At 39.7% G+C, this 18,547-nt stretch overlaps 1 protein-coding gene across 1 annotated transcript in view; it reads right to left on the bottom strand.

Moving 5' to 3' along the window:
• Positions 1-17,743: 17,743 nt before the first annotated feature.
• The window catches only part of LOC124857578 (copine-9-like), a 347,174-nt gene continuing 346,370 nt past the window's right edge, over positions 17,744-18,547 (bottom strand). The window contains exon 22 of the mRNA XM_047348904.1: positions 17,744-18,101. The gene's annotated coding sequence lies outside the window, so the exon portion shown is untranslated. The remainder of the gene's footprint in view (positions 18,102-18,547) is intronic.

The following is an 18,547-nucleotide window of genomic DNA, read 5'->3' as shown; positions in this document are numbered from 1 at the left end:
CCGCTAAGTGGCAGTGTAGTACTACTAAAAGGGACTTGTTTCTCCTTATAAACATCGAACAAGGTGTCTAAATTAAAATTAAGTTATGCTAATTATTTTAGCGCCTATATTAAAAGATGTTTGTAGAATACTGATTAGCAAGGACTTGGGTTTAGATTACGTATTTGGTTTCAAGCAAAAGCTAAAAAATGGCAACAGAAATAACGCATGAAAAAGTATCTGGATCAGGATGAAATGAAAGGAAAACTGTTCACACAATATGTACATTATTATAACATATTTGCATTTGATTTTAATGTATAAAAGACTGCACAGAACTCAAAGAAAAGTATTAAGTATCATTTCTCAGTATGTTTAATTCAAAATGTTCACACAGTGTAGCAAGCTCAGCATGCATCATCCAAAATATCCAGCTGATTAAATAAATGCTGGAGTACTGGTCATTACATGAATGCATGCATGTTGTAAACATGTGTTACTCAAATCTACAGTTCAGTAGTTTCTTTTTATTTACATATTTTGGGTCATCACACTGGCAGTTTATCTCAGTATACTCTACAAAACAGTAAAATAAATGATAAAGAACACCTCTGGGCAGTGCACAAGTCAAAACAGGAGTGTTGTCTGAAGTCATATACAGAAATGAACAAACATACACAGTACAATCACTGGCAGGATCAGAGCCACATGAGCATGCAAAATGAAACATTTCTGCTCATATAAAAATAGATTTCCCTCTGAGACACGTAGGATCATGACGGAAGTAAGGCCACAAATCCATTTTCCTTTCTGATACAATGTGACAGGTGCTAAAATGTTTAGACAAATACAGATGAACCAATTTATAATAGTAATAGTGGCTTTTCAGACCTTCTGATGCCGTGATGCAATGGGATGAACACTACGGTAAGTGCAATGAAAAGATTAAAGCAAAAAAAAGTTTTTTTTTTTTTTATTCATTGCATTGTGGGCCACAGAAGAGAGCACAACCTTTCACAGTATAGGACGCCTGTCAGGACCCAGAGAACTCAATACACAGCAGTACTCAAATATACATGCCAACAGACACAGAAAGTTAGTCAAATGAATGTAGGAAGAAACAAAAAACAAGTGAAAACAGAATACCAAAGGAGTACTGAACTCAGCAGGGAAGGATAGACTGACCTGCTATAAAAATGATGCACATTATAAAGAGTTCAGATTGTAAAGGATATCCAAATAAATTCAAAATATTTTTTTATGACAATTATTTTCTCTATTGTTCACCAGGATTTCTGTTCTCTGGCCTTGAATAGTTTTTTATTTGGTTTTAATGAACAGGGGTTCTAATAAATGGAAACCTAAAATTGAACATAACCTGCACCATGTTTTTCACAGCTAAATTTGATCATAACATAAAATTAAAAAAATTAAAATATCACATTGTTAACTGCTTGGTTGCTAAATTATAATAAAGGATTCTGATTTGTTTTGTTTAATGACAATACTTTCAGTTATCTTCATTTTTGAAGAAGCCTCCTGTCAGCTCTACGTTATCTCCATGCCTCATAGTAAAGCTTTCTTCACCTGTAAAGCACATAAAAGAGTCTCATTCTGTTTGATTGTTTGAAATAAATACCATCTGCTGAAAGCTGCTGATAGTTTAGACGCGAAAGAAGAAAAACTGGAGGAAAAAACTGTTGTCCCTTCGGCTTTGCAAAAATGAGGGCGAGAATGTCACGTGAAAATTCATCCTCTCTCAGTGTGTGTGGGATGATGTGGATTTGACGAATAAAGCACAAGGGTTTGTGTTTCATGGAGAGAACAGCATACTCGGCATGTTTGTTTAGACCTCAGTAACAACAGTAACATTTCCTACATTTAAAGATTTAGGTAATTCTTTTTGTTCTTGAGCATATCTGTCCACCGTTGTACTATCTGCAGCTGTGCATTCAACCATCTACATTAATTATTGATTTAGAAACGCCATGTTTGCTTTGGCTTGTAGTTAGAGAAATCCTGCAGTAATGGACCAGAAAGCTTGCAGAAAGAATGGTCAAAACAGGAGCAAATAGTTCAACTTTGTAATTTCACCTTTATGTGCTTTTATGTCTGTTTTCATGTACCTTTCTAAGCTGCACTACACTGAGCTCTTTAGGGCCACCATGATAAAACACGAAGGCTTTTTTAAGCAGCAGCTTACTTTTCTTGAATATTTCATGCACACGACAAAAGCTGAGCAAATCCCCTCTTCTCTGCTGCCTTCCTTCATGGAAAATTGAAAAAAGTAAATGTGACCTTGATCCTGTCACTCATTCTCTGCTACACGTGAAGTATTTGGAAACCTGCATTGACCAAACCTATTCATTTTCAAATGGCACATACTCAAGACAGCTTGAGAATCAGTGGCATCCACCTCATGCATGATTCATCTCAGATGACAGTCTCGGCTGAGAGAGTTATGCTTTAAAGAAAGATTAGGGACAGCAAACACAGAAATGGTTATGTTAATTTTTATAGCTAGGGCTCAACCCATCTGCACCTCCACATCCTTGTATTGTCAGATGGCTGGAGAAAGAAGGATTGTAGGGGAGGATATTTAAATCTGCTCTCCCTTCTGAAGCTGATTTGATGGGGTTGTGTATTTCTCACTCTCTGGGGGAACTTGCAAGCACCTCCTATCATGTCTATGTGGGATTAGATTAGACTTGCTCTACTTCTACATGGTGACCTCAAAATGCAGGATGCTCATGGATCCTTTCCATGAAAACATACTACCACAAGTCTTGCTTAATGTTGTTTAATTAACTATATAATCTGTTCCTTAGAGATCTGGGTTAATAAAAAAATCAGACTAATTCATGAACGAAAAAAATCAAACTGCCACTGCAGAATGCAGTAAATGTAAAATAATCACGGTGAAAAGTTTTAACTGTGACACAAAGGTTTTTTGCATAATTTCCATTTCAGTGTGTTGTGACAAAAAACACCGTGTTTAGATTATTATGCAGACTGATCAGATGTATATTAATTCTCACGTGGCAACCAAACCATTTTTAACTGTTTTTTCCCTGTGGAGACTGTGGCTCAGGTGGTAGGAGTCCATCTTGTAACTGGTGGATTACTGTTTAGAACCCCTGTTCCATCTAAGTCGTGTCCTTGGGTAAGACACTTTACCTGCCTTGCCTGCTGGCCAGAGGGCCTGGTGGTGCCAATTGTATGGCTTCAGTCAGCTTGCCCTAGGGCAGCTGTGTCTACAATATAGCCTACCACTATCAGGGTGTAAATGGGTGGATGACTGATTGTAGTGTGAAGCGCTTTGAAGTCCGCAGACTAGATAAAGTGCCATACAAGTACAGGCAATTTAGTATGATTGTATCTTCAGCACAGGTTAAGCTTCTAGTCCAGCTAAAATCACTAATAATCGTTCTAGCGCACTGATCAGAATTTAAATGACTTTATGTACATGTAAGGAAGCAGCTGCTAAGACTATCATCTGAAAGAACAGTTGCTTGCTTGCTGGACATAAGAGTACCAAAACCATCTCCTTTTTAGGAGAAGACAAAAGACTAATGTTACCACCAGTGCCGAGCTTGTTCAGCAGTGGCAGATGGTGGGTTTGAGTGCACATGGACACACAGTGAGTTCTTGTGGGAAAAAGAGAAGTAGAGCAGCCACTTCTGCACAGGAAACTTATCAAGACTGAAAAACTGCAGGAAGTAAACAGACAAGAGAAGACAAGAGTTACCATGAGGGCCGTGTCAACTGAAAGAAAGAAAGAAAGAAAGAAAGAAAGAAAGAAAGAAAGAAAGAAAGAAAGAAAGAAAGAAAGTAAGTGTTGTCCAATTATGAGGCACAAGACAAATAAGAGGCTCAAAGATGAAACATTTTGGAAACTTCCCAAATCTTAACCCCTCTGAGCTGTGGTCAGGTCCCAAGAAGCAGGTGGAGAAAAAAAAAACCAATGAACTGTGATCAACTCCAAACACTAATGAGACAAGAATTTGTCACCATAAATTAGGTTTTGGCCCAGGCGTTGATATCCTGAATGTCAGACATTATGAGGAATGAATGAAAATATGAATGCTGACTTTTCACACAGGTTTGATGCATTTGCTCATAAAAGCCTTTGAAACACATTGGATATTTTTGTTATTCTTCCACACTAAAAATGACCATCTATTAATACTAAATATGCAAAATAACATGTGTCACTGCCAAAACTTTTAGCCATCCCTGCTGCTTCTGTAGAAATTGCGTTTGTATTTTGAAGTCTCAGTGTAACTGTGGTAATCACCTCTATCAAAGCAGATCTTTTGTGGAGTTTACTGATCTATAGAAAGTTGATTTAGTTTAGCTGAGGAGAAAAGACAAACTGTAAACTATTGCTTCCAAATGCATTTAAAAACTATCAACGCTTGGGCTGATTTTTATATAATGCATTTATATTTTACTTTAGATTTTATAAAATATATATCTTGATGAACTCACAAAATAATTAATAGAACATGTGTAATCATCTTTCATGAAACAGTCAAGAATTTAATGTTGAATCACATTTATTATTTAAGCAGATATTAAACATACTTTTCAGCCATGTTTCTGTATTAAAATGTTTCTTATTGGTCTGATGTATTATTCTAATCCTAAATGAAATATTTATATTAGCTGTAATCAGTAAATCCTCATAATTAACAGAAATAAAGGCTTGAAAACATTTGCCTGTGTGGAATTAATCTACAAAATGTGTTCTACTTAGTAAATTAAGTTATTTAAATAAATGATCTTTTAAATATTTTTTAATCTATTGAATATGACTGTACAGTTACGGTCCAATAAATAAAAAAATATGCTCTTTATTATTTCATTTATAGCCTTGTTATCCTGTTTTGTTAACATTTCAAACATGACAAATAAACAGATTATTTTGTGAACTATATTTAAGATAACAGCTAGGACCAAAGGTGAAAAGCCTCATCTTAAGTGTCTTATCTTTTCAAATCATATAAAGCAGGGTTACAGTATTTGAATTGTTTTCTAAGGCAGCTCTATACCCTCTACAGGGTACTCGAGGGTTCATGGGAGTTTGCCCTACTTGTCCACATGTGTTTTGTGGACCTGGAGAAGGCATTCGACTGTGTCCCTCGTGATGCCCTGTGGGGGGTGCTCCAGGAGTATGGAATCGGGGGCCCTTTATTAGGGACCATCCGGTCTCTGTATAAGCGGAGCAGGAGTTTTCTCCGCATTGCCGGCACTAAGTCGGACCTGTTCCCAGTGCATGTTGGACTACGGCAGGGCTGCCCTTTGTCACCGGTCCTGTTCATAACTCTTATGGACAGAATTTCTAGGCGCAGCCAAGGGCCGGAGGGGGTCTGGTTTGGGGACCAGTGGATTTCGTCTCTTCTTTTTGCAGATGATGGTCCTGCTGGCCCCCTCTAGCCAAGACCTACAACATGCCATGAGGCGGTCCACAGCCGAGTGTGAAGCGGCTGGGATGAAGATCAGCTCCTCCAAGTCCAAGGCCATGGTTCTCGACCGGAAAAGGGTGGCTTGTCCTCTTCAGGTTGGAGGGGAGTTCCTGCCTCAAGTGGAGGAGTCTAAGTATCTCGGGGTCTTGTTCACAAGTGAGGGAAGAATGAAGCGGGAGATCGACAGACGGATCGGTGCGGCTGCCGCAGTAATGGGGGCACTGTGCCAGTCTGTTGTGGTGAAGAGAGAGCTAAGCCGAAACGCAAAGCTCTCGATTTACCGGTCGGTCTACGTTCCTACCCTCACCTATGGCCAACTTTGGGTCATAACCGAAAGAACAAGATCTCGGATACAAGCGGCTGAAATGAGCTTCCTCTGTAGGGTGGCCGGGCACCCCCTTAGAGATAGGGTGAGGAGCTCAGCCATTTGGGAGGGGCTTGGAGTAGAGTCGTTACTACTCCACATCGAGAGGAGCCAGTTGAGGTGGCTCGGGCATTGATACCGGATGCCTCCTGGACGCCTTCCTCGGGAGGTGTTCCAGGCACGTCCCACTAGGAGGAGGCCCAGGGGACAACCGAGGACATGCTGGAGGGACTATGTCTCTCGGCTGGCCTGGGAACGCCTTGGGCTCACCCCGGAGGAGCTGGAGGAGGTGTCTGGGGAGAGGGACGTCTGGGCGTCTCTGCTGAGTCTGCTGCCTCCGTGACCCGGTCGCGGATAAAGCGGAAGACGACGAGTACGAGTAGGAGCATATTCATTTTAGGTACTGAAGCGAATGACAGAATGAACATTGACAGAAACACTAAGACTCACATTCTGTCCACATAGGTTTACCTGATTTTACAGTTAAAATATTAAATGTTTTGGATTTTTTGAGCATGGAGAGGATGAAAACTTTAAATAATAAAGGGCCTATTATGGAGTAAAAAGATATTTAGTTTTTTAAAAACTAGTCACTGAAGTCACTGAAGTCAAGAAGTCATGAAGTCACACAATCTGCTGGGTTTCCTTAGATAGAAAAACTTTTAACCAATCTGAATAATAAACTGAATCTGACTGCACTGTTTGATAGTTAGGATTAATTGGAATGTATGAACCCCACTTGAAATCTGTATAGTTCGATTGAACTGACTTTGTAAAGTGCCTTGAGATGACATGTGTTGTGAATTGGCGCTATATAAATAAAACTGAATTGAATTGAATTAAATTGAAACAGCTCTTTCAGAAGCTACAAACTAAAAATACTAACTTCAGCTTTTAAGGCCAACAGGGCCCACCCGCTAAAGTTATTTAGCTAAACTGTAACTCAAAGAAAAATGTCAGAAAGGTTAACATTCACTCTATGACAGAAAGTATAATTCTATCATACCCTAAAACAAAACCTAAAAGTGAATTCAGTTAAACATTTCTTTATCTAGTTACATTAGATCAGCTGATTGTTGTGCATTGATAGGTAGGTTTAGTTTTCAGTGCATTTTATTGACAGCAGTGGGGGGCCCATCAAATAATTACAGGGGGCACAGGGGGGCATGGTTTTTATTGTTTATATTCGGATTTTTTATATTCCATACAGCACATGAGCAAACCGCTCCAGTCAGTGTTGCACATTGGTACTATTATGTATTTTATTTCATTTATTTGGAGTTCTTCCAGCAACACCTCCTCCACCAGTTGCCACCTTAGGCAAATGCCCATTAGGCCTATGTCAATGGTCTTCGTAGCCTAATTTATGGGATAGAGTTAAAAGATGAAAATTCATCCATTATTGTGTATCAAGTATTGGGTCAGATAGGTAATAGGCTGAGGAAGAAAACCCAGAGGTCCCTCCCCACACTGACTCTCTCTAGCTCAATCTGAGAAATGCCAAAGTATTCCAAGGTCACAGGGGAAAATACAGGTAAATCTAAAACAAATTTGAATATTGTGAAAAGGTACAATATTTTTTGTTGCTCATTTGAAATCTGTCTCAGAAATTTAAATATTGGGAAAAGTTAAATATTGGAAACTCATAATGTCACACCTTAATCAGCTAATTAACTCAATACACCTGCAAAGTTTTCCTGAGCCTCTAAATGGTCTCAGTCTGGGTCAGTAGGCTGTACTATCATGGGGAAGACTGCTGAGTGGATAGAGGTCCAGAAGGCATTCATTTACTCCCTTCATAAGGAGGGGAAGGCACGAAAGGTCATTGCTCAAAAAACTGGTTGTTCACAGAGTGCTGTCTCCAAGCATATTCATGGAAAATTGAGTGGAAGAAAAACATGTGGTAGGAAAAGGTGTGTTAGTAACAGGGATAACTGCAGCCTTTAAAGGATTGTCAAGAAAAGTCCTTTCAAGAATTTGGGAGAGCTTCACAAGGAGTGGACTGAGGGTGTAGTCAGGGCACCAAGAGCCACAATGCATAGACAAATCCTGGACATGGTCTACAATTTGCATTCCTTGTGTCAAACCACTTCTGAACCAGAGACTGGATTGTTGCTCAGTGGTCCAAAGTCCTCTTTACAAATGAAAGTAAAATGTATATTTCATTTGGAAACTGAGGTCCCAGAGTGGAGGAAGAGTGGAGAGGCAAAGAATCCCTGTTGCTTGAAGTCCAGTGTGAGGTTTCCACAGTAAGTGATGGTTTCGGGGGCCATGTCATCTGCTGGTGGTGTTCCACTGGGTTTTTCTGAAGTCCACATTCAACACAGCCATCTACCAGGACATTTTAGAACACTTCAAGTTTCCTTCTGCTGACAAGCTTTATGGAAACGCTGATTTCATTTTCCAGCAGTACTTGGAACCTGGCCACACTGCCAAAGGTACAAAAAGCTGGTTCATTGACCATGGTGCTATTGCTTGATTGACCAGCAAACAGGCCTGACCCCATTAGATCTAGTGAGTATTGTCAAGAAGAAGATGAGAGACAGTAGCGACAACAATGCAGATGACCTAAAGGAAGCAACCTTTTAATTGATCTTATCCCTTTTAATTGATCTTATGAACTATTCTAAATTTCTGAGATTGTATTTTGGGTTTTCATAATGTTTGAGCCATAATGATCAAAATTATAACAAATAAAGGGTTGAAACATTTCACTCTGTGTAAAAAATCTATGAGTTTCACTTTCTGAAATTAGTGACCAAAAGTATTGAACTGTTTTATGTTTTTACGTTTATATAATTTCTAGAGATATACCTGTAGTATACACTAACTGGCCATATTATTAGGTACACCTAGTTAATACTAGACTGGTCCCATTTTGGTACATTATCCTTCTGGAAGCAGGCATCAGGTCTCTATATTCGTCATAAAGGGATGGATGTGGTGAGGCTCATTTTCCAGCCTTTGGCTGAAAGACATGGCAACTGATGTGGTTGCCTGGTGTTGTAGCCCATCTCTTCGATGTTGTGCATTCCAAGATGTTGTTCCACATACTGTACCTTAGTTATAATGAGTGGTTATTTGAGTTTCTGTGGCCTTTTCATCTACTCAAACCAGTGTGCTTCACCTCCTCTGACCTCAACACGGCATTTTTGTCCATGCAGCAGCTGCTCAAAGGATATTGTTCAGTTTTTTGGGCCATTCGCTGTGGATCTAAGAGATGGTTCTAAATCTAAATTTCTGTAGATCAGTAGGTTTTAAAAGACTCAGGAATCCATCTGGCACCAAAAAGCATTCCACACTCAGTCAGAAATGTTCACAAGTCATTTTTTTCAAGTCTAAGTTACGTCCCAAGTTTTTGAGGGGCCAGTCAGAGTCAAGTCTCAGGTCTCTAATGACTGAAATAAGCAGTTTCTCATCAAATTCATGACATCTACAGGTCCTTATCAAAATATTAGCATATTGTGATAAAGTTCATTATTTTCCATAATGTCATGATGAAAATTTAACATTCATATATTTTAGATCCATTGCACACTAACTGAAATATTTCAGGTCTTTTATTGTCTTAATACGGATGATTTTGGCATACAGCTCATGAAAACCCGAAATTCCTATCTCACAAAATTAGCATATCATTAAAAGGGTCTCTAAACGAGCTATGAACCTAATCATCTGAATCAACGAGTTAACTCTAAACACCTGCAAAAGATTCCTGAGGCCTTTAAAACTCCCAGCCTGGTTCATCACTCAAAACCCCAATCATGGGTAAGACTGCCGACCTGACTGCTGTCCAGAAGGCCACTATTGACACCCTCAAGCAAGAGGGTAAGACACAGAAAGAAATTTCTGAACAAATAGGCTGTTCCCCGAGTGCTGTATCAAGGCACCTCAGTGGGAAGTCTGTGGGAAGGAAAAAGTGTGGCAGAAAACGCTGCACAACGAGAAGAGGTGACCGGACCCCGAGGAAGGGCCGATTCCAGACCTTGGGGGACCTGCGGAAGCAGTGGACTGAGTCTGGAGTAGAAACATCCAGAGCCACCGTGCACAGGCGTGTGCAGGAAATGGGCTACAGGTGCTACATTCCCCAGGTCAAGCCACTTTTGAACCAGAAACAGCGGCAGAAGCGCCTGACCTGGGCTACAGAGAAGCAGCACTGGACTGTTGCTCAGTGGTCCAAAGTACTTTTTTCGGATGAAAGCAAATTCTGCATGTCATTCGGAAATCAAGTTGCCAGAGTCTGGAGGAAGACTGGGGAGAAGGAAATGCCAAAATGCCAGAAGTCCAGTGTCAAGTACCCACAGTCAGTGATGGTCTGGGGTGTCGTGTCAGCTGCTGGTGTTGGTCCACTGTGTTTTATCAAGGGCAGGGTCAATGCAGCTAGCTATCAGGAGATTTTGGAGCACTTCATGCTTCCATCTGCTGAAAAGCTTTATGGAGATGAAGATTTCATTTTTCAGCACGACCTGGCACCTGCTCACAGTGCCAAAACCACTGGTAAATGGTTTACTGACCATGGTATCACTGTGCTCAATTGGCCTGCCAACTCTCCTGACCTGAACCCCATAGAGAATCTGTGGGATATTGTGAAGAGAACATTGAGAGTCTCAAGACCCAACACTCTGGATGAGCTAAAGGCCGCTATCGATGCATCCTGGGCCTCCATAAGACCTCAGCAGTGCCACAGGCTGATTGCCTCCATGCCACGCCGCATTGAAGCAGTCATTTCTGCAATAGGATTCCCGACCAAGTATTGAGTGCATAACTGTACATGATTATTTGAAGGTTGACGTTTTCTTGTATTAAAAACACTTTTCTTTTATTGGTCGGATGAAATATGCTAATTTTGTGAGATAGGAATTTCGGGTTTTCATGAGCTGTATGCCACAATCATCTGTATTAAGACAATAAAAGACCTGAAATATTTCAGTTAGTGTGCAATGAATCTAAAATATATGAATGTTAAATTTTCATCATGACATTATGGAAAATAATGAACTTTATCACAATATGCTAATATTTTGAGAAGGACCTGTACATTACCTCTAATCCTGCATCGCTGTAAGTTAGGATTTTAAACTTGTACTGTTTGTCCTTAGGCCTAAATTATTATATGAACATTTAGAAATGATCTTTGAATTTGTTAATATTTTTTAACATTTACCTATTAATATTTAATTTACCATCCAACAATCTACTAATGACTGTTTTATAGTATTTCAAAAATGGATCAAATGTTATATTACCTCTACTGAAATATAAATACGCATTTATGCTTTAAGGACTTAAGAGAAATAAATGAAAACCAGGGCTGCAAGGTGGCACAGTTGGAAGCACTGTTGCCTTTCAGCAAGAAGGTCCATCCACACAAACCTTGATCTTAGGTTTGTGTGGATGGTTGTTTGTCCTTTGATACACTGGAGACCTGTCAAGGGTGTACCCTGCCTCTCACCTAATGACCGCTGGAGATAGACACCAGCTCCGCTCTGACCCTATGGGTATAGAAAATGGATGGAGATTAGAACCCGTTAATGTTGAATTTCTGAATAAATCAGTGCTTTTTTTCTTTGCATTGACTAATGCAGCTAGCTTAGCAGCAAGAGAATGTGAGAGGTGAGTTATGTTTATTTTGTTCTGAAATGATTCAAAGTCATTTAATGCAGCATTCATTTGGAGAGACATTTATGTAGTCAATTTTATGAAGCTACAGCTAACACAAACAGATTTCTATGAGTCATTAACATCCCAAATAATCCATCAAAGTCACTGGCTCATAATCAAGCTCGTCATTTTACAGTAATAGCAGCAGCAGTCTGTGACTCACATACAGACTTCCCTTCGCTCTTCATTACATGAGATAAAAACTGGTCCAAGTCAAGTCTCAAGTCTTTAGGGCACAAGTCTAAGTCGAGTCTGAAGTCTTATATTTTAGCAATTAAAGGAACTACACCTGAATTAATTTTTGTGTGGTTAAGAAAAATGATTTTTACACAATGTATTATGAACTAAAGGATGTACGTTGATTGCGCAATCGAGTGAGTTCAGGCCTTTTTCAGTAGGAATAAGCAGTGAACTGAGGACAACACGGGACGACTTTTCTCTGCCAATGGCAGAACGAGGGGCAGAGCCTTTGCTAAGCAGCAGTTCCTCTAGTATGGAAGCAAATGTGTCCCTATATTCAAATTAAAATGGATTAATAGAAATGGTTTTTCATTTTGAAAATGAAGCTGCATTTTGTGACTCATAAATAAAATAAAAAATTAATTATTCGAACTGCATTTTCATTTTCAGATGGCACTGTCGTAAAAACAAGCAGTCTAGAACTGCATGTCTGAAGGTGCAGGACTGAAACTGGGGTTTCCGGTCTGCAGAAACATACTATTAGCTCTTGTTGCCGTTCCAGGGCAGCTGTGGCTTAATCTGAGTACTGTATTGCACCGACTATGCCAAAACAAATTCCTTGTATGTCCAAAAACGTACTTGGCAATAAAGCTTCTCTGATTGTGATTCTTAGCAGCTCTGCAACAGATTTGGACATGGTGATTTCCCACTGTCTCTGAACACAATCTTTGTGCTCTCATTTCGTCTCTGGAGCAATGCACACCCCTCCCTAACGTACAAGATGAGTAATGGTGCGGTCAGGAGCAGGAGAAGAAGAGTTGCCACGGACGTCACTCTCCTACGCCGCTAGGAATTGCGAAGTCAAATTGATTTATGGAACACTTTTTGGAGGAGAAGGCATGAAAATGAAAAAGCATTTTCCTCTTAGTTTGCTCTTTAGTTGTGTTACACAATGAGCAGTCTTGAAGAAGAAAATGAAAATGCAGTTTGGATGATCTATTAGTAATTTTATTCATGAGTCAAAAAATGCAGCTATGACTTTAAAATGAAAAAGTATTTCTGTTAATAGATTTTAATTTTCAAATTTGACATTTCAAAATGAATTTTGGTACCTTTTTGCTGGGACATCTTTTGAAAATGAAACGTTAAACGTCATTTTATTTATCATTTTAATTAATTTACAAATTGAGCAGTCTTGGAGAAGAAAATGAAAATGCAGTTTGAATGATTTATTTTTCATTTTATTTATTGAGTCAAAAAATGCAGCTTCATTTTGAAAATGAAACAGAAATGTATTAATCCGTTTTAATTTGAATCTTGGGACACATTTGCTTCCATACTCTAGCGTGTGCTCGACAGGGTATGTAAACAGAACAGCGTGGCTGCCGAAGTACAAAGCTTCGTGAAGCTGACACCCCACCCACATGAAACATTCTAGCAAATAGATTGAGCGGTTAGTGCTCCGTTTGTGCTGATTTGGTTTCTAAGATATTGAAGATTATTGTTTAGGTCATCCAAAGGTCACCATCCCCCAATTTCAACCTGTAAAGACTTAGAAATGAGGAAAACACGGATGACAATTAGAAATGTTTATTAGCGAAAGTTTATTTCTTTGGCGCTAGGACCCCGGAGGAAGACCTGAATGCCGAGAATGATGTGAGCTTGGATGAACATCTTAGAATTAGAATTAGAAATGTCTTCCCCCTGGGATCCGACTGGTGGTGGAGTGGAGGCCTGAGGAGGTAAGGCAGCATGGAGGAGTTTGGAAACCGGATGGAGGAGATGGGGTGGAGGAGGGTCGAGGCTCGGTTGAAGATCGGGTGGTTCCATAAATGAAGGTCTTTTAAAGCGAAGCTTGAAGGATGATTGGCTGGAGAAGGATGAGGACTTGACTTTGATTGGTTGATTGTTAACTTTATGTTAACAATTGAAAATTCTGTTATCCCAAAATGAAAATGTGTTTTTTTCCACACCGCTATATGGTAACAACAAAAGGAAAAAAAGTGACTTGATAATGATCGGACATTAATCTCTACTGCTCTGTATACAACAGGTATACAAACTTCCTTTTTGTGAGATGTAGTTGAAACATTATCTCAAACTAAAATGTTTCCATAAATCACCACAGGTAAAATATGGCATACTTTGCCATCTAAGAACTTGTCACAAAAAACAGAACCTATTTCCAGTGAGGAATATTAAAACCATGGCAAAAAGTATTTGCCTTTGATCTGGGCTTCTCAAAACTTTCTCCCCAAAATGTGTTCATTCACAGCATTCAATCTGCTGTGAATAATGCTAGTTGTGTTTTTTTCTTTTCAGACACTGTCTTCACTACATTTCCCAGGTCATCATAAAGCTCCCACACACATGGAGCTCTATGGCAGTATGCAGTGTAATGTCCCAGACCATTTTTAGTCAAGCTTCCCTTAAAAGCAACGACTCCTCTCAAAGTGAATGTCTTTCCTTGGAGACCCACAATGGAGGGAAATTCACTCAAAGGAAATTGAGTTGTGTTTGCAAGGTCAGTTTCAATCCATGTTATTTCTCCAATGCTGCAGCTGTGAGTAGCAGTTCCAGCAGAGAGCATTTTTCCTGAGGTGCTGGCTCCTGTTTTGAATTCAACTGGACATTCTTATTCATTCTGTAGTGGGCAAAGGCAGAGAGACTCCGGAAGGAAGAATCCGTTTTCCACTGAAGTGTCAAGCTGAGCCATGCCAGAGTTCATCAGGACAGAAATGTCAGGAGAAAGAAATGGTACTTCCCTTGGTGTTCCTTTGTTTAGCTGGCAGTACTGTGGAGAGCAGTGTTTTGAGAGGTAAACACTTGATACATTTCTCATTGTTTTTCCAATGACCGTGGAGATATTGCACTGCGCATTGATTTGGTGGGCACCAGACCTCAACTGGATTTTTTCAGACATTGCACTAAGCAGCTCTGCCCTCTGTGAATATATCTTTGGGGTCACTCCATCTGTAGCAATAGTTTTCACCAGATGCAAGGTGAGGTAGTTACTGTCGTTCCTTACAACATTTTGAAATGCTGAGCTGTCACAGAAAGCAGAGAATAACCACTGACAAAACGCATTAAATGCACGTGTTCAGCACAGAAATGGTTGATTTCCCAACTCTAATAGGTTGATGCAGTCTTCCATTTTTTAATAGTCCCAATTTCACTCTTTTTGCCCCAAAAGATGGATTTGCATGGAGGCATTCAGTGCAGGAAGTGAGATAAGAAGTCCTCTTCTATTTTTGGGTGGAAGAATCAGTCCCCTCCAGTTTTGAACCACGTCTTCATCTGTTGGAGGAATGTTTGTGGTTTCATCGGATTCCATAGAATAGTGAGAATCCTTTCTTCTCTTGGCTTCAGCAATGTGGGTAGTCATGGATGCAGAGTTTGTTTCGGTAACTTTTGCTAATCCAGATGTTTCCTCATCATTTTTTGCTTTTGCAGAACAAATCCACATATTTCCTTCAATAAAGGAAAGATGACGAGAAATAAAGCGATCAACTCGAATGGGCCAGTTCTCGTGTTTAAAAAGTCCATGTTTTACATTTCTGAATTCTGCTTCAACAGTGGCTGAGCTTGCTGTGAGGCTGGTGCTTTTGAAGAGGGGGACCACTACTTCTGTCCAAAGTGGTAAGTAACTTGCAAGTCTTATGTGTGGAACAATAACTGGGAGGAAATGGATGTTATCCCTATCCCCGTTGGCTGCAGCAAGTGACCTGCTCTCCTTGCATATGTTTGATACCCAGTCTCGTAGGTCAGTCTGGATCTCATCAAAAGGATCCACTTGATGCGCTTCCTTGTGTCTTCAGCTGGAATGATAATGGAATCTTCTGTGATCTGGATTTTTAGATATTTTTTCCACCTCTCTGATTCGAGAGAGACTCCAGAACTATCATCACGCTCTTCCTCACTGAGGGCCACCATAGTGATGGCATGTGTTAACTGTTTTGCATGGTACAAGAACTGTGATTGAAGCGTCTTCAGATCGGGGTAAGGAGTGTATTCCTTCACCAGAGCACCAACAATAGCCAGAGAAAAGTCACTCACGGCTTCCTTTGGTACAGCAGCACCTGTATGAAGCCATTCTGTCAGCCATGTTGCAATTGCATTAACGTCGTGTCTTTCTGACAGCACTTGCACTGCTGGATCTGAGCAGTTGTCCCCTGTCAGAACGCTTTGAATATAACAAGATGTGCCCAGAGGTACCATTTGGTGTCACCAGTCTTCTCACAACTGAGCCAGTTGCATCAAAGCAAACTACCGCAGGGCATTTTTTGGACAATGCCTTCTAAACATGTAGCTAAGTTGGACTCCAATAGTGGTAAAAGAACTTGTCCAGACCAATGTCTTTTATACTACCACTGTGAAGTGTGCTATATTTAAATAAGTGCAAAGACAAAATGGGATCTTTGTTACCTAATTCCAAATTGCTTCTCTCCTGCTTGGCTTTTTGCAGGGTGGCCAAAGTTGGAAGGTGACTTGGCTCAGGATCTCCAACACCCTTCAAATCTGATGCCTTCGCTGACCTCCATACAGCCGGCTCCATCCTGCCCTCACACAGCTCTTTTGAAATCTGTACACGAAGGTTTCCAGACATGAACCTTTTGGATTGCCCAGTGGAGGATATCATATATATAAAGGAGATATCAGTGTCTTTGATGAAACACCGGAGCACCATTGGGCTGTTGACTCTCTGACATGTCATTTTAACATGCCCCTGACACTCTTTACAGAAGCCTTTGATATCTATGTAGTTGCTTGTGACAGTTGGATAAACCTTTGCTCTCTGGAACACAAATGTACATGTAATTTTGATCTTTTTCCAAATCAGATGGTTAATTACATGACTCCAAGTGCCAGGCTTCAAAATCATATATTCCCTTTTGCCGCATGATGAAAACATGTCATTATATTTCACTTTCTCAGGTACAAATTTGATCCATTCCTCAAACGGAACTTCAAACTGAAAACCTGAGCAGTCGTCTTGTCCAGGACGACTGGAGTCAGAGTCAAACTCTGGCTCCAAACATGACCAGATGTTGTTTCTGTTTGACTTTACAAAAGTGTACAAGGCTTTTGGAGACACCTTGTTTCCAGCTGCTGACTTAATTCTGCCCAAATAGTGGCAACTGGAGTGGCTATTTTGCCATTTAGAAGGATAGCCTCTTTTGAAGTGCAGAGAACTGCAAAAAGGGAATCCCTATCTATTGATGGCTGTCAAGGCATCTAGTTAAAGAATAAAAAGGCTTTGATTAGCATTAATCAAAATATTATTCTGGCCTATATAATCTCCCAGAAGCCACAAAACATTGATATTCCAGCATTCTATCACAATTCAAAACTTCTGTTTAAATTAGTCTTCTCTCTTAAATCTGTATGCCATTTATGCTTGATTGTAATTATACTATGTTATTTTATTTTTATGCAACCATGCCTTACATATCTGCTAATTGGGGGCTGGATTGCAGTGGCAGCAGTGAGTCAGTATTTTATCTAAAACCTCAACATTAGTTTACTTACCTTGTACAAAAATCAAATTTGACAGAGGGTTGTAAAAATTCTAAGGATGTAACTTTTTCAGAAAACACACTATTTGATGTTTTAAAAGCTACTGTTCAGTGGTAAATTTTGAACGGGAAGTTTAAAATTACTCTTGCACTACCGCCAAAACAAGTTCACTGGCTCATTGTGGTGGGGGTCATTACGTGGGTGAAGCCAATCCCTATGACACTGTGTGAGAACTTCATATATCAAAGTTGCCAAACGTTCAATGCTCTTTTAAAAATTCTTACATTCAATGTCAGGAATTAGAAATCAAAGCTTGATGCATTTCAAATTTTATTTAAACAAAAGTAAATTACTTGGTTAAAGGCACTCTGATCCAATGACCTACATGCTGTGCACTTCTGGCTTTGTCCAGCGCACACGAGCTTATCAGCCGTAGCTTTTTTTTACCTGTTTGCTGCAGAATCTGCTGAAAATAACAGTCAACGGTGTGAATAGGATTATTAAGACCACCTTCAAAAAAAGCAGTTATTTTAAAAGAACATTTTCAAGTGATAACAGAACAGTTAGACAAATTATAAACATTACATCATAGCGGTCGCAGACCATGTCAGGTTTTGGGCAAGGTATGTGTAGGCTGCAGCTGGTGGTTTTTTTCCCCATTTGAGAGAGGATAATATTAAATTACTATGGAGAAAGCTAAATGTATTGGTGACTTAATTGACATCTAAAGCACATTTCTTTAAATGAGACAAAAAAATCAGAATCTTTATTAAGGAAAAAAGTGCAAAACAATATGTGAAGGCACACATTTTACAACAGCGGCTGAAACACAATTTAGCTTGCATGATAAAATAAAAATACGAAATTAATAATTGCTTGCTGATGTCCAGTGCAGACCATAGACGTCATCAATTTAAGTCGTCAATGATGGCCTGAAAGAAAATTATATATGTCATAAATAAAAGCGGCACAAACGGAGTACTAAAAAGGTAGACCATTCTGGTTTGTTTTGGTGCAAAATGGGGGGATGGTGACATCATCGGCCGAAATTATAATTCATAATATCTCAGCAATGAAAGCAGCACAAACAACAGTTTAAGCAGCACAAACCAGCACAAATGGAGCACTAAAAAGACTACTCTGTTTTGTTTTGGAGCAAAATGGGGGGATGGTGACCTTTGGATGACCTAAAAAATTATCTTCAATATCTCAGAAACCAAAGCAGCACAAACGAAAATGTCAACGGCACAAACCAGCACGTGGGTGAGGTGTCCGCTTCATGCAGCTGAAGCCTGATGGAAAGTAGCGATACCTCCACTGCCTAAATATGATTCACCCGAGATGTGACCATTTTTTATGTCAAAGAAAACAAAGTCCC

The sequence above is a fragment of the Girardinichthys multiradiatus genome, chromosome 20 (genome assembly GCF_021462225.1).
Source record: "Girardinichthys multiradiatus isolate DD_20200921_A chromosome 20, DD_fGirMul_XY1, whole genome shotgun sequence".
NCBI lineage: Eukaryota > Metazoa > Chordata > Actinopteri > Cyprinodontiformes > Goodeidae > Girardinichthys > Girardinichthys multiradiatus.
The sequence above is the reverse complement of the archived record's forward strand: the minus strand, read 5'-3'. Positions and strand labels throughout refer to the sequence as shown.